The 11208-nt window shown below is 39.3% G+C and overlaps 1 long non-coding RNA gene across 1 annotated transcript; it reads left to right on the top strand.

Annotated features, from left to right (window-relative positions):
* The first annotated feature begins 4282 nt into the window (after positions 1–4282).
* Positions 4283–8335, top strand: LOC120319448. Its single transcript, XR_005559763.1, has 3 exons — positions 4283–4435; positions 5874–5930; positions 7662–8335. It is a non-coding gene; the product is annotated as an uncharacterized LOC120319448 (long non-coding RNA).
* The last annotated feature ends 2873 nt before the right edge of the window (positions 8336–11208 follow it).

Genomic DNA, 11208 nt, shown 5'->3' with positions numbered 1-11208 from the left:
AGTCAACCATGAGCCAGTCAGGATCGAACTACTAGCAGTTGGCAGAATTAGCCTGCAATATTGCATTCTAACCACTGCGCCACCAGGGCTCTTTGTATAAATCAGTGGTTCTCAACCTTTTTAATGCCGCGACCCCCAACCGGTCGTAAGTCGAGGACTACTCAACCGGTCGTAAGTCGAGGACTACTCAACTGGTGCAGCACCGTTTGTAGAATGGGACTTTTGGCGGGCTCAGCAGGGCAGAGACAGCCTGGACAATTCCTATTGGCTTTTGAAAGCCAATAGAATTAGACTCTATTCAAGAGAGTCTATTCTATTGGCTTTCAAAAGCCAATAGAATAAAAGGGAGTAGCACAGCTAAGGAAAAGGGGGAAAAAATGACGGACTGCGTTGTTTGGCGACCCCTGTGAAATGATCGTTCGACCCCAAATGGGGTCCCGACCCAAGGGTTGAGAACCACTGGTATAAATGAATGAATGCCCAGAATCAGACATAAATGTATAAACATCTTACTTTGTGCTAATGACATGGTTTTGTTATCTCACTCCCAACTGGAGTAAGAAGATTGATGTATCAATTTAATTCTTATTGTGAACCTAGCTACTGTACCTGGACCTTAATAAAACATAATAATAAGATACAGGTAGTCCTTGACTTACAACAGTTCATTTAGCGACCATTCAAAGTTACAACAGCGCTGAAAAAAAAGACTTGTTTTTCACACTTACAACCTTTGCAGCATCCCCATGGTCATGTGATCAAAACTGCCCGAAGAATGCTCATCTGAACCTGAAAGACACAGGTCACCTTGCTCAGGACAAGATTGACCTTCTGGACAGAGAGGTCTGAACGACGAGTTAAAAACCTATTCCTCTCCTCTCCTCTTTCTTCTCTTTCCTCTCCTCTCTCGTCTCGTCTCGTCTCCACTCCACTCCACTCTATTCTAGCTATCTGGATTAAAACTGAACAAGATACAGTGCCACTTATCTCATGCTTACATAGCAGTTTGTAAGAACATAGAATAGAATAGAATAGAATAGAATAGAATAGAATAGAATAGAATATGGAATTGGAAGGGACCTTGGGGGTCTTCTAGTCTAACCCCCTGCTCAGGCAGGAAACCCTATCCCATTTCAGACAAATGTCGTCCAATCTCTTCTTAAAAACCTCCAGTTTTAGAGCATTCACAACTCCTGGAGGCAAGTTGTTCCACTGATTCATTGTTCTCAATGTCAGGAAATTTCTCCTTAGTTCTAGGTTGTTTCTCTCTCTGATAGGTTTCCTTCCGTTGCTTCTTGTCTTGTCTTCAGTGCTTTGGAGAATAAATTGACCCCCCTCAAATATTGGAAGACCGCTATCATGTCTCCCCTAGTCCTTTTTTTCATTAAACTAGACATACCCAATTTCGGCAGCCGTTCTTCATACGTTTTAGGCTCTAGTCCCCTCATCACCCTTGTTCTTTGCACTGTTTCTGGAATCTCAGCATCTTTTTTTACATCATGGGGACCAAAACTGGATGCAGGATTCCAAGTGTGATCTTACCAAGGCATTATAGAGTGGTATTTTCATGATCTTGATCTTGATTCTATCCCTCTGTTAATGCAGCCTGGAACTGCATTGGCCTTTTTGGCAGCTGCAGCACACGGCTGGCTCATATTTAAGTGATTTCCACTAGGACTCCGAGATCCCTCTCACAGTTGCTACTGTTGAGGGAGGTACCATTTATACTGTAGGAAGGAAAGAAACACAAAGTCATCCATCGTGGACTCACATGCCTAGATGAACCTTTTTCTAATCAGTTACTTAGTGTGTTCAAGAAATACCATCATAGTAGAGGAGATTGTAACTGCCCTGACATCCATTGGGAGACAAATTCTGGACCAAGTCAGAGATCAAACAGAGTCCTGACGAACCCAGCTGACAACTTTTGTCATCCAAAAGATAGAGAACTTGAGGGTCCAGCTCTCCTGGATTTGTTGTTTGTCCATCGACTTTCGATGAAGACCTTGATATCTTGTGGGTTATGGGTCATCAACGATGTGTCCATAGGTGGCTAATAAGACCGATGTTAGCACGGAATGTTCTGCCACATACTGAATAAAGAAATGTAAACACTGTTACTTCAGCATTTACAGCTCTGGCTTTGCGGAGTGCTCGCTTCTCTTGTGCCAAGATTGTCCTTCTGTGTTCATATGTCTGGCAACCCTGGTACACCAAGGTGCGCCATGTCGGTCAATCATGCACCAGAAGTTCCCAAGAGATGGTGTTAATATCCAGGGACTTGAGAGAGGCTTTCAACGTGTCTTTGTATCTCCTGGATTTACATTTTAGTAATAGAGGTGAAATGAGGGAAGAGATTGAAATTGCAGGAAGAAAGTTGGGGGAGAGGGATTGTGTCACACTGGAATGTCAAACGACTGTCTGAAACTTTAAAAGAGATGAATTGTGATTTTAATATAGATCCTATTTGTTACTTATCGATTTGCCTAGTCATTTAATATGTTGTCCATCTCACTGTTCACTCTGGGTGGTTTATAAATTTAATAAATATTTGCTTTTACTATTATTAAAACTATCAAATACACACATACATACACTCACGGAGCCCAGATATAATAATAATAATAATAATAATAATAATAATAATAATAATAATAATAATAATAATAATAATAAGCTGTTGCAAGAAGATTGCACAGACTGATTACAAGCAGCGGCATGACAAAGTAGCAACAATGGTGCATTGGAAGATCTGCAAAAAATATCATTTGCCTGCAAGCAAAAACTGGTGGGATCATAAAATAGAGAAAGTCATAGAAAATGATAAAATTAAACTGCTCTGGGACTTCAGAATTCAAACAGACAAGCACCTGCAACATAACACCCCAGACTTAACAATTGTCGATAAGAAAGACAAAAAAGTCTGGATAGTGGACGTGGCAGTGCCTGGAGATAGCAGAATAGAAGAGAAAGAACTGGAGAAGATAACAAAATACAAAGACCTACAAATAGAAATAGAAAGACTGTGGCAAAAGCAAGCAAGGGTAGTACCAATAGTCATAGGCTCCTTGGGTGCAATCCCAAAACAACTGGAGCACCACTTGAACACCATTGGCATTGACAAATTCGCTATTAGTCAATTGCAAAAGGCGGCCTTACTAGGAACTGCTTCCATCCTGCGACGATATCTGTAATACCATCAAACATCCACATCTGCCTATCCCAGGTCCCGGGTAAGGACTCGATAGGTAGACAAAATGCCAAATCCAGTCTGAACATCTGGCTGACTGTGCGATGATCAATAATAATAATAATATCACCAATAGTAATAGGCGCCTTGGGTGCAATCCCAAAACAACTAGAGCACCACTTGGACACCACTGGCAATGACAAATTTGCCATCATTCAATTGCAAAAGGTGGCCTTGCTAGCAACTGCTTCCATCCTGCGACGAGATCTGTAATACCATCAAACATCCACATCTGCCTATCCCAGGTCCTTAGGAAGGATTCAATAGGTAGACAAAAATGTCAAATCCAGTCTGAACATCTGGCTGACTGTGCAATGATTAATAATAGCAATAATAATAATAATAATAATAATAATAATAATAATATCATCAAACACCCACATCTGCCTATCCCAGGTCCTTGGTAAGGACTCGATAGGTAGACAAAAATGCCAAATCCAGTCTGAACATCTGGCTGACTGCGATTAATAATAATAATAATAATATAAAAATAAAAAACAGGACATTACCCCAGCTATCCAGTATTTGGCAGATCATTTTGATTTCGGGGACTTAAAGGGACTCTCAAAACACACTTTAAGCAAAACTTTACTCTCTCAAAATAGATCCCAGTTTTTTGGGGTTGGTTTTTTTTTTTTTGAAACTGTGCTTTGCCAATCGCCTCCCTTCTTATATTTTAAAATGGGACTTTTTTTTTTTTTTCAGAAGGAAGTTTTAAAATCTCTAACAAGAGGCCAATAAAGACCACTGGGCATTACTGTCATGGTTTCTGGTGACGGGGAAGACGTTTGTTCCTGCAAATGAACACCCATCTTCTTCTTTTGCAACGGAGCTTTTTCCAAGCTGGTTTACAGGCTGCCATCTCGCAAACCCGGATTGCAAACATCCGGACGCTCCCCGCTTTCCCGCGCCTTCCCGCAGCGCAGCCCCGCGCAGACTTGCTAGCTCCCGGCAGCCGCCACTAGGGGTCAGGCGCGGACGCTCTGGCTGGGAGGCAGCACGGCTATTCGAGCTGAGGGAAGCGCAGGAACCGGAAGCGGAGGGCAGGGGGTTTCCGGTTCCGATGCCGGATAGCAATGGCGCCTCTGAGGCGCTACGTCCTGGTCTTCGGCGGCTTCGCTGCTGCGGTGGGGCTGACCCTCTACCCCATCTTCTTTTACCCCATGACCCACCTGGGGGACTACAGTAAGGGAGGGAAGGCGGCCCTCGTGGCCGGCTCCGGCCTTCCCTTGGCGGGGAGGGGAGGCGGAGGGACTCGGGGCCTCGAGGGAGGAGGTCACGGCTGGCCTGCTGGGCTGAGCCGCCTTTTAATTGGATCCACGGTTATCGTAGCCACCCCATAAGCTTCCTCCTTTAAAAATCTTATTTTAAAAAAAGCAGCTAACTGGCAGTGCGTCCCAGCTGCGATCAGGAGGGCGGTTGTGCAGGCCTTCCTCTAAAAATCATTTATGGGATTGTAGCCTCAAGACACCGTCCTATTCTTTTAAAAAAAAAACAAAAACAAAGAAAAAACAACTGGTGTATGTATTTATTTAGCGTATGGCATCTATATGATGCACTAAGTAAATATTTTTATTTATCATTTTATATATTATAATTAATATAATGTATTATGATTAACATAATATAATAATAATAGCCATATTTATAATGGTTTGTCAGCCAGATGTTCAGACTGGATTTGGCATGTTTGTCTTTCAAGGACCTGGGATAGATGTGGATATGTATTATTATTATTATTATTATTATTATTATTATTATTATTATTATTATTATTATATCAAAGACTTGAGATAGGCAGATGTGGATATTATTATTATTATTTGTCTATCAAGGACCTAGGATGGGCAGATGTGGATATTATTATTATTATTATTATTATATCAAGGACCTGAGATAGGCAGATGTGGATATTATTATTATTATTATTATTAACCTGAGATAGGCAGATGTGGATATTATTATTATTATTATTATTATTATTATTATATCAAGGACCTGAGATAGACAGATGTGGATATTATTATTTGTCTATCAAGGACCTAGGATAGGCAGATGTGATGGTGATGATGATGGTGATGATGATGATTATATCAAGGACCTGAGATAGGCAGATGTGGATATTATTAAATTATTATGATTATTATTATATCAAGGATTTGGAATAGGCAGATGTGGATATTATTATTAATTTATTGTTGTTGTTATTATTATTATTATTAGCATCAAGGACCTAGGATAGGCAGATGTGGATATTATTGTTATTGTTATTTTGTTATTGTTATTTATTATTATATTATTACTTATTGAGTACTGTGCTATTAGCTGAACACTTAGGGGCATGGGCTTGTGTGTATAGATTTGCATAAGTAAAATCTTAAGACTGGTCAATGACAAAGTCTGATGGGAGATAAGCGCCGGATGCAGTGTAGGAAGAATGGGAGAACAGAGTAAATTCAAGAAATTAAGAAAATTGCATAGGATGACATTGGAGTTCTGGTCTGAGAGCAGAGAACAGATACCAAGGCATAAGAAATAGCTTACCCTTAAATGCCACATTTATACTGAGCAGTAAGTCAACCAAGTGTGCATTTTATTTACTTATGTATTTTATATTTCTTAGAAAAGGCACAAAATATAAATCGAGCCGGCATTATCCAAGAAGATGTACAGCCTCCAGGTATATCTCTAAATTGATGTGTGTCTGTTTAATTATGTTATAGTTTAAATAAGTACCCCCAAATTGATAAGCAGTGGGGTTTAATTTGGATTCCAGCCCAAAATATGAGATACATTTTTAAATTGATAGTTTCTACCTGGAGGAGACATTCTTCTGCTGCTTAGAAAATTGTTCCTGAGTGTGCGCTATTTATCACCTCCATATATTTTATTCTTGCTCAATTTTGGAAATATAAATTGGAAAATAGATGCAGAATGGAACTTAGTTTAGGTCTCTTTTGTTGTATGGGGAATCCTGCCAGTATGCTGATTTTATCCAGCTCTTTTCCGTGTCAGCTGAAATTACTAAATTGTGTTTGCACAAATTAGTCAGCCACATTTTTCTTGGTCCATTGTGGAAAGCTCAGCCTATCTGATTAGTTTTGTGGCTTAGGAGGCCAGGCAAATCCAGAAGATTTGGATTAATATAGTAAAGTTATTAAATTATCTGTTGTTGAGGATGATTAGTGAACTCAGCTGCATGAAGTCTATTTTTAGTGGGGTGGATGAAGGCCAGAAAACAAAATATTCCAAAAAAAATGGGTGCTATGCTTAACTGAGTTTCCTGTTTGAAGAATTAGGATTCATACAACCACACAGTGGTTTGCACTAATGTACAAAATAGATTTTAAATTTGTTTTTCCCCTTGCGTTTAATTTTGACATAGACTCCCAAGTGAAGTTGTAGTAGACAAACAATACAGGCTTGTCAATATTCTTAGGCATGGAAAAACCTGGTCAGAGTTATCCGTGCTCTACATATGTCCCAATTCAATTGCTTCAAAGGGTTATAAACCAACTGGTTTCATAAGGTGTCTGGCACTCAAATTATGAGCGCAACATATTTGTCTTTGTACAATACATTATTGCATTGCCATTTTTAGAACTATTGGCTACCTATTTGCTTCTGAGTGTTTAAAGTGCTAATTTAAATGCTTAAAAAAATAGGTACTCCTTTGCCAAAATGCAGGTAGTCCTCAACTTATGATCACAATTGAGCCCAAATGTTCTGCTGTTAAATGAAACATTTGTTACATTTTGTCCCATTTTACTGATTATTGTTGGCTAATTTTTTTTCCTGCTGCAAACCTAAACATGTTTATTGATAGGTTTAATTTATTGGGGAATGTCATTTTAGATTTTAGCTTTGGTATTTATATATTGTTTGTTGTTATTTAAATCATTGTATGTTGTGCATCCTCCTCATATTGTCAGAGCTGGACGGTCTTTAAATCTTGAAATAAGTCAGCTTTAAGAGTGGGATTTCAGTTCTGTTCCCCAACCCTCCTTCTGTATTTGATGCTCATTTCTCAAAACAGTTCAGTGTAGCCTGAGTTATTCTAGTTTGTCATTCAGCAAGAATTGTGGACAGAATCGATGAAAATTTCACAAAGAGGATCGCTCACCAAAGACTCTTTGCATTCTAATGTACACATGTAGGAACGTCATTTCTTAGTCACTCTCACCTCAAACCACTATTCCAATTTTAAAGAAAAGATCTGACTGCTTTTTTTTTGGGGGGGGGGACAGATTGCTTGTTTTATTATTTAAATTATATGGGTTATGGATGTTTTCTCTTTGGTGTGTGCATGTTTACTGCTGGGAAATAAATACCTCCTTGCATTGTTACCGATATTAAAAGGAGTAATTTTAATTATTTAATCTAAATGCTCCAATCGTTTGTTTACCCACAGGATTAAAAGTGTGGTCTGATCCATTTGGAAAAAAGTGAAAAGCTCTCTCTTGAAGATGTGTGGATTTCCCTTTTTGCCATCCATAATACTCCAAGTCCTTTTTGACAACTGAAATAATGTAGAAAAAGGGTTTGGCATGTCGGTTTGCATTCATGTATATATGTAGTAATTGCTAATTTGCAAGCTTCTCTCTGATCTAGATGTGACAAAGAGAACTGTATGGAATCTTTTCTGTTAAGAAAATGGAATAATTGTGTTTTCCTTTATTGAGAGAATAAATATTATTTTGATCTGCACAGATTAAGCAGCTGACGTCTGTATAAAATATGACAACAATAAAGTATATTATTATAAAAAAAAAAACAAACCTGCTTCTAGAATTGTGAGAAATAAAGCTTTTTTATAATGTTCTACTACAGGATATGGGGCTCAGCATTTTAGCCGTTCTTTAAATGAAAAGGTGGACTGAGGAAAACAATACTTAACTTCTGAAAAAGATATCCCAGATAAACATTGTAATTTTTAGGCTTCAAGAAGAGATGATTTTTAAACAGATTTAATTTCTAATTAAAATGGTATCATTTGGGGCTCTGGGCTTTTATAATTAATTCTTAAATTAAGAGAAACTATATTTGTACTTTTCCTGTTAAAAATAAAAAATATTTTATTATTCATTTTCATATCTTTTTTTTTGTAAAGTTATACTCTTTTTCTTTATTTGGAACTTCTTAATAATTCTGTGTTTAAATTGTCACTAGGTTGGCATTGAGACCCAAGTGTAGAAATTTCCTGACAGGTCCTTTCTAGCATCCAGATAGTCTAGTCCAGACATGTCAAACCTGCAACGTCATGTGACATCACGCAACGTATGACGGGACAGTTTTGCCATTGCCGGCAATGGGGTGGGCTTGGCTTCTGGATGACGTGTCTGGCCCTGGGCCAGCAGTTTGACATCCCTGGTCTAGTCTTTCTAGTCTCGATTTTCTGCACAGATATTGACCAGCTAGAACAGCGGTTCTCAACCTGTGGGCCACCTACACAAATACACGCACAAGCGACAGCCTGGTACGTTCTCCATTAAACTGTGCTAATCTTGTATGACCAGGTCACCTCAGTCAGTCCAGGTGAGTTCAAGGACAGGCAAAACTGCACTTCACAGAACTTTTAAAGCAGTGGTTCTCAACCTGTGGGTCGGGACCCCATTTGGGGTCGAACGACCATTTCATGGGGGTCGCCAAACAATGCAGTCCACCATTTTTTTCCCCTTTTCCTTAGCTGTGCTACTCCCTTTTATTCTATTGGCGTTCGAAAGCCAGTAGAATAGACTCTCTTGAATAGAGTCTAATTCTATTGTCTTTCAAAAGCCAATAGGAATTGTCCAGGCTGTCTCTGCCCTGCTGAGCCCGCCAAAAGTCCCATTTTGCAAACGGTGCTGCAAGTTGTCTGCAGCGAAGGCGAGCTGTCTGGAAGTTTCCACCCCTCCCTGCTGAGCAACTACTAAAAATGTAAGTAAAAGAGGGCCAGGGGTGGGAGGTGGGAGGCTGGCGGGCGCAGGGAGGGTTGCTGGCGCGCGTGGGGCCCAGGGGTGCCTTACCTCCCTTGGGCTGGGCCAGCTGGTAGCCCAGCCGGTGGTCGGCCTGCTCTGTCTCTGCCGTTTGCCAGCTACGCCTCGGCCGGCGCAGGGGGCGGTACCACGCATGTGCGGCCCTCCCGGGCAGGGGAAGTCCTCGACATACGACCGGTTGGGGTTGCGGTATTAAAAAGGTTGAGAACCACTGAGATAGAACCGGGCAGCTATGTATAGCAATCGCACTTAGACTTATATACCGCTTCATAATGCTTTATACCCTCTCTAAGCGGTTTACAGAGTCAGAATATTGCCCCCAACAATCTGGATCCTCATGATACCGACCTCGGAAGGATGGAAAGCTGAGTCAACCTTGAGCTGCTCAGAATCAAACTCCTGGCAGAGCTGAGTTAGCCTGCAATACTGCATCTCCATATCCATTGAAATACATTTTTTCAAATATCGCGGGCATAGAAAATGTGCACAGCAGTGATTTACAGTCAGACATGGGGTATCAAAGTATAGAAATCATCTTTTGCTTAATGATGTGAAATTGCCTAAACTTCAAAATAATATTTAATAGGCTGCTTTGCTCACTTAGAGTTTTTGTGGAGGATACACTTGTTATGTTTAGTCTAAACTGTATTATAGATAATGATACTTAACAGACATATAAAGTTGAACAAGATGATTGTTGGTCTAGTCCAGGGGTAGGCAACCTTGGCTCTTTTATGACTCGTGGACTTCAACTCCCAGAATTCCTGAGCCAGCATGGCTCAGCTTGGAAACCTCTCCCTTTCCCCTCAGCATGGCTGGCTCAGGAATTCTGGGAGCTGAAGTCCACAAGTCATAAAAGAGCCAAGGTTGCCTACCCCTAGTCTAGTCAACCTGAAGTCAAGCAAAACCACATTTGTGTAGAACAGCTATATGAGATATTCTTGATGTTTTTTAGAATTCTGTGTGAGTTTGAAAAAAATGTTAACTTTTTTTTTAAAAAAATTACATTAACTTTAATAAATCATCTCATTAAAGCAGCTGCAACTTTGTTCATATATCAAGACAGGAAAAGCAACAGGCTGCTAGATGCTGTTGTTATCTGAGATAAGAAAGCATGGTTGAAACACGTACAGCCCTTAGACTTTTCTTCCTAGTAAGAATATTATCCCTTCAAATAGGCTTAATAAAAATGCAGTGATTCAGAGTAGCAAAATAATAAAACTGAAGTCAAGAACCAATAAAATATAAATTATTCACTGTTCGTCGTCCCAATTATCCATAGGTCCTCCCACCCAGGTTGGTTTATAATAGCTTCTGTTTTTGCAGTTTTCATTACACAAATAGTTGAAGATCTTGTATGGAAAGAGAAAAAAAAACCCAAACTATCACCATGCAAATTTTTAAAAGTTGTGTTCAGAAATATAGTGTGTTTCAGGGACTTATTATAAAACAAATCTTTCGACATAGGAATAGAAGAAGCTATAGTTCGTTTGCAAATGCCATTTATATCTCAGGTTATTCATTCCATTTTTTTTCTCAGTCATGAAAAAACTAAGCGTTGAACATAACTGCTCTGTAGAAATATCTACCGTATCTTCTGAGAGATGGGCAGGTTGACTTGCTGGAGATGAAAGCCAATGAAAGATTTTTTTATTTTACGATTCAAATAAAAAGGTGTCACTTAAATTCTGTATTTTTTTTCTTGATGGAAAAGAGTTTTAAGGCGATGGCTTCCAACAAAATTTACAGGTAGGATCTTTGCTGAACTACAGCGTGGAGTTTTTCTCCCCATCTAACTGATTCTTCAGCAATGTCACAAGAATACAGAAGATGTTTTAAAGGAATAGTGAATGATTTGTGTAATATGTAGATGTAAAGAAAAAGAACAATAAATGTTAGTTTAGCTGGTAGTTTGATTTAGTATGTTTTAAAGGAATAGTGAATGATTTGTGTAGTATGTAGATTTAAGAAAAAGAATAATAG

Source organism: Crotalus tigris, unplaced genomic scaffold, assembly GCF_016545835.1.
Source record: "Crotalus tigris isolate CLP2741 ecotype Arizona unplaced genomic scaffold, ASM1654583v1 scf7180000020728.642097, whole genome shotgun sequence".
NCBI classification, from domain to species: domain Eukaryota; kingdom Metazoa; phylum Chordata; class Lepidosauria; order Squamata; family Viperidae; genus Crotalus; species Crotalus tigris.
Note: the sequence above shows the minus strand (reverse complement) of the source record. Positions and strands in the feature narration are given on the sequence as shown.